We start from the raw sequence: 21,200 nt of genomic DNA, 5'->3' as shown, positions 1-21,200 counted from the left end.
CCTTATATACGTTACTCCTCACAGTAGAGTCCCTTATTCACATTACATCACACTGACTTGCTCCTTATTCACATTACACCACACCATATTGCTCTTTATTCACATTAGACCACACAGTAGTGCCCTCTCTGTACATTACGCCACACAGTAGAGCACCTTATACACATAATGCCACACATTAGTAATGCATTTATACACATAATACCACACAGTAATGCCTCTTACACATTATTAATGTTCTTATAAACATAATGTCCCTTACACATATGCCAAACCCTACTGAACAACCAACCCACCTGCATACAGCACTCACATGGCTGCTAACACTGTGACCTCTACCTCTGCTTGGATACAGATGTGTCCTCACAAATATTTCCTCAATAAGCCATGCAGCAGGAGATGCCTGGCGTGAGTCAGCTGGCAGCTCTGCTAATGTTTGGTTGCCTACTTTGATGAAAATGTAACTTATTTGCATTACTATGTGAATAGGACACACAAGCAGCTTCTGCTGATTAAAGTGATATGCTGCATGCCTATATTCTGTGTGCGACTGCGGCTGCATCTGCATACGAAGTGCTACATTACAATGATTTCCAGGAATACGCTGTAACGTAGCATTTCGAATGCAGATACAGCCACAGTTACACACATAATATAGGCATGCAGCATATCATTTTAATCAGAAGAAGCTGCTTGTGCCCCTAGGCATTTGTCTAGTTTGCCTATGTCTAGGGCCGGCTCCGGTCATGTCACTGCACACATGGAGGTGGGGGTTCTAAGTACCCAGTAATTCCCCCCCCCATGAATCGGTATATGGTCATTAGGTCGACAACACTTAGGTCGAAAGTCATTAGGTCATTAGGTCGACTGCTATTGGTTGACATGCATTAGGTCGACAGAGTTTCTAGGTCAACATGGTCCCTAGGTCGACATATTCTAGGTCGACATGAGTTTTTCACAATCTTTTTCATTTATTTAACTTTATACTTTACGATCTACGTGGACTACAATTGTGACCTTCCTAACCCTCCTTACCCGCAGCCTAACCCTAACACTCCCCGGTGGTGCATAACCCCCCCCCCCCCTCCCTGCAGTTTAAACCATAACCCTAATCCCTCCTCCCCACAGCCTAAACCTAACCCCATCCCAAAGCCCTGTATCCCCTCAACAAGCCACTCTTACACCAGGTAGTGATGTGCACCGGACATTTTTCTGGTTTTGTGTTTTGGTTTTGGATTCGGTTCCGCGGCCGTGTTTTGGATTCGGACGCGTTTTGGCAAAACCTCCCTGAAAATTTTTTGTCGGATTCGGGTGTGTTTTGGATTCGGTGTTTTTTTTATAAAAAACCCTCAAAAACAGCTTAAATCATAGAATTTGGGGGTCATTTTGATCCCATGGTATTATTAAACTCAATCACCATAATTTCCACTCATTTCCAGTCTATTCTGAACACCTCACACCTCACAATATTATTTTTAGTCCTAAAATTTGCACCAAGGTCGCTGTGTGACTAAGCTAAGCGACCCAAGTGGCCGACACAAACACCTGGCCCATCTAGGAGTGGCACTGCAGTTTTCTAGCGAGAGGATGAGTGCTTCCATCCTCATGTGAATCTGAACCACTAGCCATGAACATAGGCCAGGGCCTCAGCCATTCCTTGTTCCGTGTCGTAAATGGCATATTGGCAAGTTTACGCTTCTCATCAGACACTTTTAATTTTGATTTTTGGGTCATTTTACTGAACTTTTGTTTTTTGGATTTTACATGCTCTCTACTATGACATTGGGCATCGGCCTTGGCAGACGACGTTGATGGCATTTCATCGTCTCGGCCATGACTAGTGGCAGCAGCTTCAGCACGAGGTGGAAGTGGATCTTGATCTTTCCCTATTTTACCCTCCACACTTTTGTTCTCCATTTTTTAATGTGTGGAATTATATGCCAGTAATATATCAATAGCAATGGCTTACTACTATATATACTGCGCACAACTTAAATGCACCACAGGTATGGATGGATAGTATACTTGATGACACAGAGGTAGGTAGTGCAGTGGACTACTGTACCGTACTGCTATATATTATATACTGGTGGTCAGCAAAATGATGCACTGTCCTCCTACTATATATATACTGTGCACAACTTAAATGCACCACAGGTATGGATGGATAGTATACTTGACGACACAGAGGTAGGTAGAGCAGTGGCCTACTGTACCGTACTGCTATATATTATATACTGGTGGTCAGCAAACTGTGCAAAACTGAAATGCACCACAGGTATGGGATGGATAGTATACTTGATGACACAGAGGTAGGTAGAGCAGTGGCCTTCTGTACCGTACTCCTATATATTATATACTGGTGGTCAGCAAAATTATGCACTGTACTCCTACTATATACTACAATGAAGCACAGATATGGAGCGTTTTTCAGGCAGACAACATATGATACTGGTGGTCACTGGTCAGCAAAACTCTGCACTGTACTCCTATATAATACTGCTGGTCCCCAGTCCCCACAATAAAGCAGTGTGAGCACAGATATATGCAGCACACTGAGCACAGATATGGAGCGTTTTTCAGGCAGAACGTATACTGGTGGTCACTGGTCAGCAAAACTCTGCACTGTACTCCTCCTATATAATACTGCTGGTCCCCAGTCCCCACAATAAAGCAGTGTGAGCACAGATATATGCAGCACACTGAGCACAGATATGGAGCGTTTTTCAGGCAGACAAGGTATAATACTGGTGGTCACTGGTCAGCAAAACTCTGCACTGTACTCCTATATAATACTGCTGGTCCCCAGTCCCCACAATAAAGCAGTGTGAGCACAGATATATGCAGCACACTGAGCACAGATATGGAGCATTTTTCAGGCAGAACGTATACTGGTGGTCACTGGTCAGCAAAACTCTGCACTGTACTCCTCCTATATAATACTGCTGGTCCCCAGTCCCCACAATAAAGCAGTGTGAGCACAGATATATGCAGCACACTGAGCACAGATATGGAGCGTTTTTCAGGCAGACAAGGTATAATACTGGTGGTCACTGGTCAGCAAAACTCTGCACTGTACTCCTATATAATACTGCTGGTCCCCACAATAAAGCAGTGTGAGCACAGATATATGCAGCACACTGAGCACAGATATGGAGCGTTTTTCAGGCAGAACGTATACTGGTGGTCACTGGTCAGCAAAACTCTGCACTGTACTCCTCCTATATAATACTGCTGCTCCCCAGTCCCCACAATAAAGCAGTGTGAGCACAGATATATGCAGCACACTGAGCACAGATATGCAGCGTTTTTCAGGCAGACAAGGTATAATACTGGTGGTCACTGGTCAGCAAAACTCTGCACTGTACTCCTATATAATACTGTTGGTCTCCAGTCCCCACAATAAAGCAGTGTGAGCACAGATATATGCAGCACACTGAGCACAGATATGGAGCGTTTTTCAGGCAGAACGTATACTGGTGGTCACTGGTCAGCAAAACTCTGCACTGTATCCTCCTATATAATACTGCTACTCCCCAGTCCCCACAATAAAGCAGTGTGAGCACAGATATATGCAGCACACTGAGCACAGATATGGAGCGTTTTTCAGGCAGACAAGGTATAATACTGGTGGTCACTGGTCAGCAAAACTCTGCACTGTACTCCTCCTATATAATACAGCTGCTCCCCAGTCCCCACAATAAAGCAGTGTGAGCACAGATATATGCAGCACACTGAGCACAGATATGGAGCGTTTTTCAGGCAGACAAGGTATAATACTGGTGGTCACTGGTCAGCAAAACTATGCACTGTACTCCTCCTATATAATACTGCTGGTCCCCAGTCCCCACAATAAAGCAGTGTGAGCACAGATATATGCAGCACACTGAGCACAGATATGGAGCGTTTTTCAGGCAGACAAGGTATAATACTGGTGGTCACTGGTCAGCAAAACTCTGCACTGTACTCCTCCTATATAATACAGCTGCTCCCCAGTCCCCACAATAAAGCAGTGTGAGCACAGATATATGCAGCACACTGAGCACAGATATGGAGCATTTTTCAGGCAGACAAGGTATAATACTGGTGGTCACTGGTCAGCAAAACTATGCACTGTACTCCTCCTATATAATACTGCTGGTCCCCAGTCCCCACAATAAAGCAGTGTGAGCACAGATATATGCAGCACACTGAGCACAGATATGGAGCGTTTTTCAGGCAGACAAGGTATAATACTGGTGGTCACTGGTCAGCAAAACTCTGCACTGTACTCCTCCTATATAATACTGCTGCTCCCCAGAATAAAGATATTTGCACTGCAGCCCCCTGAAACAAAGTGAGAGGACGCCAGCCACGTCCTCTCACTATCATTTCCAATGCACGAGTGAAAAATGGCGGCGACACGCGGCTGCTTATATAGAATCCGAATCTCGCGAGAATCCGACAGCGGGATGATGACGTTCGGGCGCGCTCGGGTTAACTGAGCAAGGCGGGAGGATCCGAGTCTGCCTCGGACCCGTGTAAAAAGGGTGAAGTTTGGGGGGGTTCGGATTCCGAGGAACCGAACACGCTCATCACTAACACCAGGGAGAGACTTCTGTCAATCTCCTTGCGATCGGCTGTGCAAATGGATTCTTCGTTAAATCCATCGCTCAGCAACGATACGCTTTGTACCTGTGCGATACGGCTGCACATTGCGGTGCATACACATGCGCAGTTATGACCTGATCGCAGCGCAGTGAAAAAACCTAGCGTGCGATCAGGTCTGAATGACCCCCTATATTGGAAACTTCACACATGTGCAATGAGGTTTTTCAAAAGTGACACCTAGTGGATGAACAGAGTAATTGCAGTCTCTGACCTCTCCGTACACTAAGCTGTGACACAATACGCCACATTGCGGGCGAGCACGCCACCCTGTGATCAGCCACTAACATATCAAACACGACTAGTATTTTACACTACACTGCGTATAGACGTAAGATGAGTGACGATACATCTGTATATATACATACAGTACTGTGCAAAAGTTTTAGTCAGGTGTGAAGAGAATGCTGCAAAGGAAGGGGCTAATTCAGGTTCAGCGTGCGATCCAACCGGAATTTTTGCTAAAAAGATGCATGCGCAGTGCCCGCAGAAAATGCGATCGCCTTTGCCTGGCTCAATCAGGCAGAGGTGGTCGCGGGGCGGGGGGCGGCAACGCTCCATTTCCAGGGAGGAGACGGAGCATTGCGGCATGAACGGGGGCAGAGTTTGCCGGACGGGGGCATGTCAGGGCGTGTTCACTGTGGCTGCGTGATGTCACACACAGCCGCCGCAACAGGTAAGATGGCGCCGGGACTACTGCGGGCGCAGCTAAGCTGCGCCGGCAGGAGCCGTCCTTAATTTCTGCTAACAAGCACAAATTGAGATGCGATTGCAATATCTGCTTTTTGAAGGGGGGAGGTGCTGGTCAGTATGCTGGGCGGTCTTGCTCAGCATTGGTGCGGCCCCAAGCTGCTAGGAAAAGGAGAGTAAATTCTGCTGATTAGCAGCTTCTACGATCCTTACTGAATTACCCCCTAAGAACGCTTTTAAAAACGTGTTAATAGTTTATTTTTATCAATAAACAAAATGTAAAGTGATTGAACATGAACAGTAGAGAAATCTAAATCAAATCAATATTTGGTGTGACTGCCCTTTGCCTTCAAAACAGCATCAGTTCTTCTAGGTACACTTGCACACAGTTTTTGATGGAACTCAGAGGGAGGTTGTTCCAAACATTTTGGAGAACTAACCACAGATCTTCTGTGGATGTAGGCTTGCTCATATCCTTCTGTCTTATCATGTAATCCGATGATGATGTTGAGATCAGGGCTCTGTGGGGCCATATCATCACTTCCAGGACTCCTTGTTCTTCTTTACGCTGAAGATAATTCTTAATAACATTGGCTGTATGTTTGGGGTTGTTGTCCTGCTGCAGAATACAATTGGAGCTAATCAGACGCCTCCCTGATGGTATTGTCGACTCCTGCCTTACTGGTTACCAGACCCTCTGTCTCTGTCCTGACTACCTGGTTACCAGACTCTCTGTCCTGACCGCCTGGTTACCAGACCCTCTGTCTCTGCCCTGACTGCCTGGTTACCAGACCCTCTGTCTCTGTCCTGACCGCCTGGTTACCAGACCCTCTGTCTCTGCCCTGACTGCCTGGTTACCAGACCCTCTGTCTCTGTCCTGACCGCCTGGTTACCAGACCCTCTGTCTCTGCCCTGACTGCCTGGTTACCAGACCCTCTGTCTCTGCCCTGACTGCCTGGTTACCAGACCCTCTGTCTCTGCCCTGACCGCCTGGTTACCAGACTCTCTGTCCTGACCGCCTGGTTAACAGACCCTCTGTCTCTGTCCTGACTACCTGGTTACCAGACCCTCTGTGTCTGCCCTGACCGCCTGGTTACCAGACTCTCTGTCCTGACCACCTGGTTAACAGACCCTCTGTCTCTGCCCTGACCGCCTGGTTACCAGACCCTCTGTCTCTGCCCTGACCACCTGGTTACCAGATTCTCTGTCCTGACCGCCTGGTTAACAGACCCTCTGTCTCTGTCCTGACTACCTGGTTACCAGGCCCTCTGTGTCTGCCCTGACCGCCTGGTTACCAGACTCTCTGTCCTGACCGCCTGGTTATCAGACCCTCTGTCTCTGCCCTGACCGCCTGGTTACCAGACCCTCTGTCTCTGCCCTGACCGCCTGGTTACCAGACTCTCTGTCTCTGTCCCGACCACCTGGTTTCCAGACCCTCTGTCTCTGCCCTGACCGCCTGGTTACCAGACTCTCTGTCCTGACCGCCTGGTTATCAGACCCTCTGTCTCTGCCCTGACCGCCTGGTTACCAGACCCTCTGTCTCTGCCCTGACCGCCTGGTTACCAGACTCTCTGTCTCTGTCCCGACCGCCTGGTTTCCAGACCCTCTGTCTCTGCCCTGACCGCCTGGTTACCAGACTCTCTGTCTCTGTCCCGACCACCTGGTTTCCAGACCCTCTGTCTCTGCCCTGACCGCCTGGTTACCAGACCCTCTGTCTCTGCCCTGACCGCCTGGTTACCAGACTCTCTGTCTCTGTCCTGACTGCCTGGTTACCAGATCCTCTGTCTCTGCCCTGACCGCCTGGTTACCAGACTCTCTGTCTCTGTCCCGACCGCCTGGTTTCCAGACCCTCTTTCTCTGTCCTGACTGCCTGGTTACCAGTTCCTCTGTCTCTGCCCTGACCGCCTGGTTACCAGACTCTCTGTCTCTGTTTTGGCTTCCTGGTTACCAGACGCTCTGTCTCTGTCCTCATGTATGTATGCAGGGCTGTAACTACGTGTGTGCCAAGTGGGCTTGGCACACAGCGCAGTTGCGCTGAGGGCGCACGGCCAGCGGCATGTAATGAGTCAAATTGACTCATTACATGCCGCCTCTGAAGTCTGCGCTGCGCGCCGCGCTGTGAAGAGAGAAGACATCAGCGCCGGGCAGCGGAGAAGGAGGAGGGAGTGGGAGCAGGGAGCCGCAGCAGCGCTATTTCATTGGTAGTAAGCACCGCTGCAGCATCCCCCTCTCCTTCCGTATTGGCTGCCCGGCGCTGCTGTGGATGTTGGGATGCGGTTCCTCCATCCCAGCATCCACAGCAGCGCCGGGCAGCCAATACGGAAGGAGAGGGGGATGCTGCAGCAGCGCTTACTACCAATAACATAGCGCTGCTGCGGCTCTAGTCCCCCTCCCTCCTCCTCCTTCTCAACTGCCTGCACCGAGGGAGCTGCCAGCACGAGGAGCCTGTCAGCGGGGAGATGGTAAGTATCTTTCTCTCTCTCTCTCTCTCTCTCTCTCTGGGGGACACCGTCTGCCAGAATGTGTAAAAAGGGGGCCTGGCTGCCGCAATGTGTAAAAAGGGGTCCTGGCTGCCGCAATGTGTAAAAAGGGGTCCTGGCTGCCGCAATGTGTAAAAAGGGGTCCTGGCTGCCGCAATGTGAATAAAGGGGTCCTGGCTGCCGCAATGTGTAAAAAGGGGTCCTGGCTGCCGCAATGTGTATAAAGGGGTCCTGGCTGCCGCAATGTGTAAAAAGGGGGACTGGCTGCCGCAATGTGTAAAAAGGGGTCCTGGCTGCCGCAATGTGTAAAAAGGGGACTGGCTGCCATAATGTGTAAAAAAAGGGGACTGGCTGCCGCAATGTGTAAAAAGGGGGCCTGGCTGCCGCAATGTGTAAAAAGGGGGCCTGGCTGCCGCAATGTGTAAAAAGGGGGACTGGCTGCCGTAATGTGTAAAAAGGGGGACTGGCTGCCGCAATGTGTATAAAGGGGGACACCGTCTGCCGTAATGTGTAAAAACGGGACGCTGTCTGCTGTAATTGTAAAAAGGGGACGCTGTCTGCCGTAATGTTAAAAAAAGGGGACGCTGTCTGCTGTAATGTGTAAAAAAGGGGGACTGGCTGCCGCAATGTGTTAAAAGGGAGACTGTCTGCTGTAATGTGTAAAAAGGGGGACGCTGTCTGCTGTAATGTATAAAAGGGGCTCTACCTGGTGTAGTGGCGCTACTGTGCAGCGTAATTTAAATAATGTAGACTACTGTGCACCGTAGTATGAATTGCTATTATTTTGTGGCCACGCCCCTTCCTCGTGAAGCCACGCCCCTATAAAAAATTCACGCCTGCGGCGCGCACTGCCCCTATCTTACATGGGGGGGGGGGGCGCCACTGTAGTTTCTTGCACACAGCGCTAAAATGCCTAGTTACGGCACTGTATGGGGTAAATTTACTAAGATTCGTATTTTCCCGTTTGAGGTCAGAGTTCAATCACGAATGACATCAAAAGTGTAAATATGCAACTTTTTGAATTTGAATTGATTACGACTAATTTACTAAGCTGCCGTATTCTGCATTTTCGGGTTTTCCGATGTCGATGTCATTCGTTTTTTTTGGCAGTGTTTTACGTGAGTGACTTGTAAAACACTGCCGACTTTAATACAATGAATCTCGCCCGGATCTGAGAGATCCGTGCTGGGCTTCATTGTGCACCTTGTAAAAAAAAAAAAAAAAAATGTTTAAATGTAAAAAAAAAATTGCGTGGGGTCCCCCCTCCTAAGGCAAACCAGCCTCGGGCTCTTTGAGCCGATCCTGGTTGCAGAAATATGGACATAATTTTTTCTACAGGTACACCATGGATTCTACTGGAGAAGAGGACCGACCTGCGTGGGAACATAAGGTAAGTATGTGTATATGGAGGTGTGGATGGATGTATTAAAGTTATACTTTCAAGGTGTGTGTGTAATGTCTTTATTGGGGTATTTTTTTAGTAGTAGTACTACAGGTACCAGCGGGCCCATTTTTCCGCCGCATGCTGGTACTTGTGGTTCTCCAAGTACCAGCTTGCGGGGGAGGCTTGCTGGGCCTTGTAGTACTGCTATTAAAAAACAATATCAATCACTTTGAACAAAGGCTATCAGCCCCCCATCCGCAGCCCATTGGATGGGGGGACAGCCTCGGGCTTCACTGTATAAAAGTGACCCCCGGCTGTGGCATTATCTGTCCAGCTAGTGGAGCCCGGTGCTGGTTTCAAAAATACGGGGGACCCCTACTCTTTTTGTTGCCCGTATTTTTGGAACCAGGACCAGGCGCAGAGCCCAGTGCTGGTTGCTTAAATATGGGGGAACCCCTGTCAATTTTTTCCCCATATTTTTGCAACCAGGGCAAGCTCAAAGAGCCAGAGGCTGGTTTGGTTTAGGAGGGGGGACCCCACGCATTTTTTTTTTTTCAATTTATAACATTCCCCCCCCTTCCCACTGAAAAACATGCACGGATCTCATGGATCCGTGCATGCCTATACAAACACGGGATAAAAAAGCAGGTCTGTTTTTTTCAGCACTTTTTCACGATTTGTATTTTAGCACGGCAGTGTTTGGCTATTGTCGGCAGTGTTTGTGTTTTGCACTTTTTAGTAAATGACCGATTTCTACCAAATTGCAGGCGTATTTGACCGATGGTGTATTGATTCGCGATTTTTTCCAAGGACATCCAAAATATTACGAATGCCCTCATCACTGCCGTGATTTTTGCTTAGTAAATTACCGAGATGACACTTTGAAGAAAAAACGGCATCTCGGTCAAAATCGGGACCTTAGTAAATATACCCCTATGTATGTATATATATATATATATATATATATATATATATATATATATATATATATATATATATAATATACAGCATTTTCTTTCTTACTATCACTGATGCCAACATACAAGAAAGTGCTGTATAAGTTTTCTGCAGTCAGTGCTGACAGAATTAATATCCATATACAGGAGTGTATATATATAATACATATAAACCAGAGGTTGCTTATCTATATACATATTATACAGAAAAGAATAGGGAAGAGGGACAATGAATCCAGTTATGAGTAGTCAGCACCTATCCGGACCAGTGATCTGGAACCCATATAGCGCGATCTACTAGGACTTCACTGGAGTATGTTTACTATCTATCCTAGATGTAATAATAGATAGTGATTATTAGCAAGGATTGGAATATAAAATTGGTGGACTGAACAGTTAAACACCTGATCAAAGTGACACCCGCATACACCCCCTGAGGAAACTGTTATTACAGAACGGAGAAACGCGTCAAGTACTGTGGTTACCACTCTCACTGACACTGGAGGTCTGTAACTGCTTCATGCCTGGGACCACACCTTGCATCGGCCGCGCTCTCCCTCCCCGTGCTGCTGTGAGCTCCTGCATTACTGATAAGAGAGCCGGTTCCTCGCCGTGAGCAATATATCACACACCATACTATAGTACAAGATGTCGGTGGTGAATGCAATCTCTACTGGCAAGTATGGAAAATTGTCCCTCATTATAATTGGTGAGCTACTGCACACAGGTAATTATAGAGGAGGATGGAGCATAGCGCTGGCTGGGCGCCTTGTGAGGAATTATACCACAATCTACTGCTTGTGTCTTCATTGTCCATTCAGTGATAGACCAAGCTTCATCTAAACTATAATTTGATATAATAAAAATATATATTTTATACTGGTAATTTACGCTTTCATCTGTATAATGGGCCTAATTCAGACCCGATCGCTGCAACGGCAGCAATCGCCTTCTGAAGCCCTTTGACTATTGCGCCCGCACACCCAGTGAGTGACTATTTTGCCCGCACACCCAGTGAGTGACTATTGCGCCCGCACACCCAGTGAGTGACTATTGCGCCCGCACACCCAGTGAGTGACTATTTCGCCCGCACACCCAGTGAGTGACTATTGCGCCCGCACACCCAGTGAGTGACTATTGCGCCCGCACACCCAGTGAGTGACTATTGCGTCCGAACACCCAGTGAGTGACTATTTCGCCCGCACACCCAGTGAGTGACTATTTCGCCCGCACACCCAGTGAGTGACTATTGCGCCCGCACACCCAGTGAGTGACTATTGCGCCCGCACACCCAGTGAGTGACTATTTCGCCCGCACACCCAGTGAGTGACTATTTCGCCCGCACACCCAGTGAGTGACTATTTCGCCCGCACACCCAGTGAGTGACTATTTCGCCCGCACACCCAGTGAGTGACTATTGCGCCCGCACACCCAGTGAGTGACTATTGCGCCCGCACACCCAGTGAGTGACTATTGCGCCCGCACACCCAGTGAGTGACTATTGCGCCCGCACACCCAGTGAGTGACTATTTCGCCCGCACACCCAGTGAGTAACTATTTCGCACGCACACCCAGTGAGTGACTATTTCGCCCGCACACCCAGTGAGTGACTATTGCGCCCGCACACCCAGTGAGTGACTATTTCGCCCGCACACCCAGTGAGTGACTATTTCGCCCGCACACCCAGTGAGTGACTATTTCGCCCGCACACCCAGTGAGTGACTATTGCGCCCGCACACCCAGTGAGTGACTATTGCGCCCGCACACCCAGTGAGTGACTATTTCGCCCGCACACCCAGTGAGTGACTATTGCGCCCGCACACCCAGTGAGTGACTATTGCGCCCACACACCCAGCTAGGCTGCGCAGGTAGGGTGTTACTTGGCAGGTGCGAGGGGGGCGAGGCCTGACATGCGGGCGGACTAGCGCTGTTCTGGGCGTCCCCCCGCATGTCAGAGAAACTGATCGTAGATGTACTATTTTTAGCACATCTACGATCAGGTCTGAATCACCACCAATATTTTTGTTTAGTGTATAAGTATTCCAGATTACTTATTGGCATATATACACTTATATTTGTATATATGCCTTTAAGAGTGATCAGAATATATACTTGACCATTTTTAAAAAATCTATTTGTGCCTGATATTTTACTTTATATAAATCTGGAAAACATGTCTAATGGGGAAATGCATCATTCCAATATTACTTATTTATTCCATTATTTATATAGCGCACACATATTACGCAGCGCTGTACACAGCATATTTCAGTCACTTGTGTCAGTTCCCGCCCCGGTGGAGATTACACTCTATATTCCCTATTACATGTCCACACATACACACTGGGGTAAATTTACTAAAATTTGTATTTTTCCGTTTGAGGTCAAAGTACCATCACGAATGACATCGAAAGTGTAAAGTTGCAACTTTTGAATTGATTACGACTAATTTACTAAGCTGTCGTATTTGTATTTGTATTTTGTTCCGATGTCGATATCATTCGTGGTTTTATAAGGTAGAATGCGGCCAATTTAGTGGTTTGACGGCCGTGTTCTAAGCTTTTTGTTACGACTGCGTCACATGTCGGTTACGGCAGTGTTTGTCCGTTCACGGCCGCTTTTTTTTCCTAAGTTTCGTTTTTGTCACTCGTCCGTGATTGGTTGTATTCGTGATAGGGGAGTGTCTGTGCACATTACTATAAAAACGCCCCAAACCGTCCGCACCTCGTGGGTTTAGCTAGTGGAGAGGAGAGAGGAAGGTGTGTTAGGAGTTGGTGAGTTTGGTGGAGTTTTTGGTGGATTTGGAGCGGATTATTGCGATTGTTGAGTGCTGTACTGTGTGTGTAAGTAGTCTTGTCATACTTGTTGTGTTGTTTTTTCAAAGTTTGTATACTTTTTTGTCCTTGTTTTTTTGTTCAAAGTCTATTGTCATTGTTTGTGAGTGAGTGAGTGAGTGAGTGAGTGAGTGAGTGAGTGAGTGTGTGTGTTGGGTGTGTGGTGTGTAGTGGTAGTGGAGGAGTGTGTTTTCTTTTTTTTTTTTTCTCTGTGTTATTTGTAGTTTGTTGGGATTATGTCTCAGTCAGAGGTCAGTGTTGTGGAGGAGGTGAGTGAGAGGGAGGAGTTGAGTGAGGTGGAGGGGGTTAGTGAGAGGGAGGAGGTTTGTGAGGAGGAGGGGGTGCCTGTTGCTGCGTTTTCCAGTGATAGTGATGGTGTTGTGGCTCCGCAGCCACGCACTACTACCAAGACTGGGCGCAATGTGAAATTCAGCTATGCTGAAAACATGGCTTTGGTGCGGGAGCTGATGAGGCATCATCGGCAATTGTTTGGCCATGATGCTGCCAAGGTGTCCACACGTAGGAAGTCTGTGCTGTGGGGTAAAGTGATTGCGGCAGTTAATAGTGAGGGTGTGGTGAGGCGGACTGAGGACATGTGTCGCAAGCGCTTTTATGATATCAAGCGCCGTGCCAAGGCCAAGATGGCCAAGGAGGCCAAATCAGCCCGCCAAACCTGGGGGTGGACACCCCTTCCATGCTTCTTATCGGGATTGGGAGGAGCCTGTGCGTTCCCTTATTCCTCCCGAAGTGGTTGGTGCCACTCATGTCCGGGATTCTGACCGGCCAAGGCAGGATGGTGAGTATGTTTTTAAATTTTAAAAGTGTTTTTTTTTTTAAAGTTTAATACAAATGTAATTCAGCTAATTATGTTTTTTGTTTTTTTAATTGTTACATTGTTTTGGTGATGTCGTGCAGGCCTGGGCTACCTGTGGCTCTACAGGTGTTGGCAAACTACAAGTCCCATCATGCATTGCGTCAGTTTTGTTAAAAGTGAATGCTACATCTGTTGCAGTGCATGCTGGTATGTGTAGTTCTAATACATAATCAGAGATCCAGCTTGTCCATAACTGAATTTTATGTTAACATTATTTAACAATAATAATTATTTTGGCTATTCTGTTTATTGTGTGTTGTTGTGTGTTGTTGTTTTTTTTAAATATTAAATTTTATAATGCATTTTATTTTGGCTAGTGTTGTATTTGTTGTTTTAAATTTGTAATCTTAGCGTGCAATATTGTTGTTATTTTAATATTTTTGTAAACACATAAAATTGTTAAATTTTTGTGCATAATTTGGCTTTGTGCATGCATTATTTAGTGTAATACAATCTGATTTCAAGAATACACACCCAATGAAGTAATCCAGAATAGATTAAACATAAAATGGTTTTCTTATCATTAGTTTCCAGATGTTTACATCACAATAAGGATTTTCACATAACAATGAGTTTTCAAAGTATGTTCATTTGGTTTTGTCAAATTTTTCAACAGTACGCCAGAGAAGCAGCACAGCCAGGCCACAGCCAACACTGCCAAGTGATGCAGATGGTGGCGAAGCAGGTAAGAAATCACTGTAATCACATATTCAGCAAACACATAGAAAAAACAAATATTAGTGTTTCTCTTATCACATAGGTTCTTCTTCTGCAAGCCGCCCTCCACTAAGGCGAACATCACAGGGCTCTGTGAGTGTGCCTAGTAGGCCAAGCAAGACACGTCGTCTTGAGCCTGAGTCTGCGGCTCCATCATCACCACCCCGGAGGCGCATCTCCGCAGTGTTGCCCCTGCCCCCACAGGCAATTTTGGCGAGTCCAGAAAGCGAGGAGCCACAATCACCTCAGCTGTCTGGTGAGTAAACCTTAAAGAAAATTGTAATTATAAAGTAAAACAGTGTGGTCTATGAATTAACCTTGATAAGGCATAATGTTTTCACAAACCAATGATATGTGCAAGGTGTTCTATGCATAAAAAGTGTAAAAGTAAACTTTAAAAATGTGGTTCCTCTCTGTTTGGCTTGTGCCTTGATCACCTTGCACATATCATTGTCTTTTCAAATCCTTAGGTCTTCTGCTTATTTCTGCTGCACCACTGTTTGTGTAGTGTCAATTAGTGATGAGCGGATTCGGTTTTACTCAGTTTTTGTGTAATTTCTTATTCCAGCCAAAAATCACAAACAACAAGCACATGGTATTTGTGTATAATTTTGTTTTACATTTTCAGATGTGAGGTTGGCCATAGCAAACATTTTTTTGAAAATTACTTGTAAACACATTTTTAAAAAATAAATTTAAATAAATGAAAAAAGATTGCCATGGCCAACATCTCCATTTCGAAACATAGGCCACCTTAAGACATTTGCATGGTTATTTAAGATTACTTAATAAAAAAAAAAAAAAAAAAAAAGAATTTAAAAAAACAAACCACTGCCTGGCTTTATCAATTTATGAGTGTGTAACATAACACATAACACATTTACTGCAATGTGTGTGGTTCACAAAAGGAAGGGGCATAAACTAGAGATGAGCGCCTGAAATTTTTCGGGTTTTGTGTTTTGGTTTTGGGTTCGGTTCCGCGGCCGTGTTTTGGGTTCGAACGCGTTTTGGCAAAACCTCACCGAATTTTTTTTGTCGGATTCGGGTGTGTTTTGGATTCGGGTGTTTTTTTCCAAAAACACTAAAAAACAGCTTAAATCATAGAATTTGGGGGTCATTTTGATCCCAAAGTATTATTAACCTCAAAAACCATAATTTACACTCATTTTCAGTCTATTCTGAATACCTCACACCTCACAATATTATTTTTAGTCCTAAAATTTGCACCGAGGTCGCTGTGTGAGTAAGATAAGCGACCCTAGTGGCCGACACAAACACCGGGCCCATCTAGGAGTGGCACTGCAGTGTCACGCAGGATGTCCCTTCCAAAAAACCCTCCCCAAACAGCACATGACGCAAAGAAAAAAAGAGGCGCAATGAGGTAGCTGTGTGAGTAAGATTAGCGACCCTAGTGGCCGACACAAACACCGGGCCCATCTAGGAGTGGCACTGCAGTGTCACGCAGGATGGCCCTTCCAAAAAACCCTCCCCAAACAGCACATGACGCAAAGAAAAAAAGAGGCGCAATGAGGTAGCTGACTGTGTGAGTAAGATTAGCGACCCTAGTGGCCGACACAAACACCGGGCCCATCTAGGAGTGGCACTGCAGTGTCACGCAGGATGGCCCTTCCAAAAAACCCTCCCCAAACAGCACATGACGCAAAGAAAAAAAGAGGCGCAATGAGGTAGCTGTGTGAGTAAGATTAGCGACCCTAGTGGCCGACACAAACACCGGGCCCATCTAGGAGTGGCACTGCAGTGTCACGCAGGATGGCCCTTCCAAAAAACCCTCCCCAAACAGCACATGACGCAAAGAAAAAAAGAGGCGCAATGAGGTAGCTGACTGTGTGAGTAAGATTAGCGACCCTAGTGGCCGACACAAACACCGGGCCCATCTAGGAGTGGCACTGCAGTGTCACGCAGGATGTCCCTTCCAAAAAACCCTCCCCAAACAGCACATGACGCAAAGAAAAAAAGAGGCGCAATGAGGTAGCTGTGTGAGTAAGATTAGCGACCCTAGTGGCCGACACAAACACCGGGCCCATCTAGGAGTGGCACTGCAGTGTCATGCAGGATGTCCCTTCCAAAAAACCCTCCCCAAACAGCACATGACGCAAAGAAAAAAAGAGGCGCAATGAGGTAGCTGTGTGAGTAAGATTAGCGACCCTAGTGGCCGACACAAACACCGGGCCCATCTAGGAGTGGCACTGCAGTGTCACGCAGGATGTCCCTTCCAAAAAACCCTCCCCAAACAGCACATGACGCAAAGAAAAAAAGAGGCGCAATGAGGTAGCTGACTGTGTGAGTAAGATTAGCGACCCTAGTGGCCGACACAAACACCGGGCCCATCTAGGAGTGGCACTGCAGTGTCACGCAGGATGTCCCTTCCAAAAAACCCTCCCCAATCAGCACATGATGCAAAGAAAAAGAAAAGAAAAAAGAGGTGCAAGATGGAATTGTCCTTGGGCCCTCCCACCCACCCTTATGTTGTATAAACAAAACAGGACATGCACACTTTAACCAACCCATCATTTCAGTGACAGGGTCTGCCACACGACTGTGACTGATATGACGGGTTGGTTTGGACCCCCCCCAAAAAAGAAGCAATTAATCTCTCCTTGCACAAACTGGCTCTACAGAGGCAAGATGTCCACCTCATCTTCACCCTCCGATATATCACCGTGTACATCCCCCTCCTCACAGATTATCAATTCGTCCCCACTGGAATCCACCATCTCAGCTCCCTGTGTACTTTGTGGAGGCAATTGCTGCTGGTCAATGTCTCCGCGGAGGAATTGATTATAATTCATTTTAATGAACATCATCTTCTCCACATTTTCTGGATGTAACCTCGTACGCCGATTGCTGACAAGGTGAGCGGCGGCACTAAACACTCTTTCGGAGTACACACTTGTGGGAGGGCAACTTAGGTAGAATAAAGCCAGTTTGTGCAAGGGCCTCCAAATTGCCTCTTTTTCCTGCCAGTATAAGTACGGACTGTGTGACGTGCCTACTTGGATGCGGTCACTCATATAATCCTCCACCATTCTATCAATGTTGAGAGAATCATATGCAGTGACAGTAGACGACATGTCCGTAATCGTTGTCAGGTCCTTCAGTCCGGACCAGATGTCAGCATCAGCAGTCGCTCCAGACTGCCCTGCATTACCGCCAGCGGGTGGGCTCGGAATTCTGAGCCTTTTCCTCGCACCCCCAGTTGCGGGAGAATGTGAAGGAGGAGATGTTGACAGGTCGCGTTCCGCTTGACTTGACAATTTTGTCACCAGCAGGTCTTTCAACCCCAGCAGACCTGTGTCTGCCGGAAAGAGAGATCCAAGGTAGGCTTTAAATCTAGGATCGAGCACGGTGGCCAAAATGTAGTGCTCTGATTTCAACAGATTGACCACCCGTGAATCCTTGTTAAGCGAATTAAGGGCTGCATCCACAAGTCCCACATGCCTAGCGGAATCGCTCCGTGTTAGCTCCTCCTTCAATGCCTCCAGCTTCTTCTGCAAAAGCCTGATGAGGGGAATGACCTGACTCAGGCTGGCAGTGTCTGAACTGACTTCACGTGTGGCAAGTTCAAAGGGCATCAGAACCTTGCACAACGTTGAAATCATTCTCCACTGCACTTGAGACAGGTGCATTCCACCTACTATATCGTGCTCAATTGTATAGGCTTGAATGGCCTTTTGCTGCTCCTCCAACCTCTGAAGCATATAGAGGGTTGAATTCCACCTCGTTACCACTTCTTGCTTCAGATGATGGCAGGGCAGGTTCAGTAGTTTTTGGTGGTGCTCCAGTTTTCTGTACGTGGTGCCTGTACGCCGAAAGTGTCCCGCAATTCTTCTGGCCACCGACAGCATCTCTTGCACGCCCCTGTCGTTTTTTAAAAAATTCTGCACCACCAAATTCAAGGTATGTGCAAAACATGGGACGTGCTGGAATTGGCCCAGATTTAATGCACACACAATATTGCTGGCGTTGTCCGATGCCACAAATCCACAGGAGAGTCCAATTGGGGTAAGCCAATCCGCGATGATCTTCCTCAGTTGCCGTAAGAGGTTTTCAGCTGTGTGCGTATTCTGGAAAGCGGTGATACAAAGCGTAGCCTGCCTAGGAAAGAGTTGGCGTTTGCGAGATGCTGCTACTGGTGCCGCCGCTGCTGTTCTTGCGGCGGGAGTCCATACATCTACCCAGTGGGCTGTCACAGTCATATAGTCCTGACCCTGCCCTGCTCCACTTGTCCACATGTCCGTGGTTAAGTGGACATTGGGTACAGCTGCATTTTTTTAGGACACTGGTGACTCTTTTTCTGAGGTCTGTGTACATTTTCGGTATCGCCTGCCTAGAGAAATGGAACCTAGATGGTATTTGGTACCGGGGACACAGTACCTCCAACAAGTCTCTAGTTGGCTCTGCAGTAATGATGGATACCGGAACCACGTTTCTCACCACCCAGGATGCCAAGGCCTCAGTTATCCGCTTTGCAGTAGGATGACTGCTGTGATATTTCATCTTCCTCGCAAAGGACTGTTGAACAGTCAATTGCTTACTGGAAGTAGTACAAGTGGGCTTACGACTTCCCCTCTGGGATGACCATCGACTCCCAGCGGCAACAACAGCAGCGCCAGCAGCAGTAGGCGTTACACGCAAGGATGCATCAGAGGAATCCCAGGCAGGAGAGGACTCGTCAGAATTGCCAGTGACATGGCCTGCAGGACTATTGGCATTCCTGGGGAAGGAGGAAATTGACACTGAGGGAGTTGGTGGGGTGGTTTGCGTGAGCTTGGTTACAAGAGGAAGGGATTTACTGGTCAGTGGACTGCTTCCGCTGTCACCCAAAGTTTTTGAACTTGTCACTGACTTATTATGAATGCGCTGCAGGTGACGTATAAGGGAGGATGTTCCGAGGTGGTTAACGTCCTTACCCCTACTTATTACAGCTTGACAAAGGGAACACACGGCTTGACACCTGTTGTCCGCATTTCTGGTGAAATACCTCCACACCGAAGAGCTGATTTTTTTGGTATTTTCACCTGGCATGTCAACGGCCATATTCCTCCCACGGACAACAGGTGTCTCCCCGGGTGCCTGACTTAAACAAACCACCTCACCATCAGAATCCTCCTGGTCAATTTCCTCCCCAGCGCCAGCAACACCCATATCCTCCTCATCCTGGTGTACTTCAACACTGACATCTTCAATCTGACTATCAGGAACTGGACTGCGGGTGCTCCTTCCAGCACTTGCAGGGGGCGTGCAAATGGTGGAAGGCGCATGCTCTTCACGTCCAGTGTTGGGAAGGTCAGGCATCGCAACCGACACAATTGGACTCTCCTTGTGGATTTGGGATTTCGAAGAATGCACAGTTCTTTGCTGTGCTGCTTTTGCCAGCTTGAGTCTTTTCATTTTTCTAGCGAGAGGCTGAGTGCTTCCATCCTCATGTGAAGCTGAACCACTAGCCATGAACATAGGCCAGGGCCTCAGCCGTTCCTTGCCACTCCGTGTGGTAAATGGCATATTGGCAAGTTTACGTTTCTCCTCCGACAATTTTATTTTAGGTTTTGGAGTCCTTTTTTTACTGATATTTGGTGTTTTGGATTTGACATGCTCTGTACTATGACATTGGGCATCGGCCTTGGCAGACGACGTTGCTGGCATTTCATCGTCTCGGCCATGACTAGTGGCAGCAGCTTCAGCACGAGGTGGAAGTGGATCTTGATCTTTCCCTAATTTTGGAACCTCAACATTTTTGTTCTCCATATTTTAATAGGCACAACTAAAAGGCACCTCAGGTAAACAATGGAGATGGATGGATTGGATACTAGTATACAATTATGGACGGGCTGCCGAGTGCCGACACAGAGGTAGCCACAGCCGTGAACTACCGCACTGTACTGTGTCTGCTGCTAATATATAGACTGGTTGATAAAGAGATAGTATACTCGTAACTAGTATGTATGTATAAAGAAAGAAAAAAAAACCACGGTTAGGTGGTATATACAATTATGGATGGGCTGCCGAGTGCCGACACAGAGGTAGCCACAGCCGTGAACTACCGCACTGTACTGTGTCTGCTGCTAATATAGACTGGTTGATAAAGAGATAGTATACTCGTAACTAGTATGTATGTATAAAGAAAGAAAAAAAAACCACGGTTAGGTGGTATATACAATTATGGACGGGCTGCCGAGTGCCGACACAGAGGTAGCCACAGCCGTGAACTACCGCACTGTACTGTGTCTGCTGCTAATATATAGACTGGTTGATAAAGAGATAGTATACTCGTAACTAGTATGTATGTATAAAGAAAGAAAAAAAAACCACGGTTAGGTGGTATATACAATTATGGACGGGCTGCCGAGTGCCGACACAGAGGTAGCCACAGCCGTGAACTACCGCACTGTACTGTGTCTGCTGCTAATATATAGACTGGTTGATAAAGAGATAGTATACTCGTAACTAGTATGTATGTATAAAGAAAGAAAAAAAAACCACGGTTAGGTGGTATATACAATTATGGACGGGCTGCCGAGTGCCGACACAGAGGTAGCCACAGCCGTGAACTACCGCACTGTACTGTGTCTGCTGCTAATATATAGACTGGTTGATAAA

This window comes from Pseudophryne corroboree, chromosome 5 (genome assembly GCF_028390025.1).
Source record: "Pseudophryne corroboree isolate aPseCor3 chromosome 5, aPseCor3.hap2, whole genome shotgun sequence".
Taxonomy (NCBI): Eukaryota; Metazoa; Chordata; class Amphibia; order Anura; family Myobatrachidae; genus Pseudophryne; species Pseudophryne corroboree.
This window is presented reverse-complemented; position numbering follows the sequence as displayed.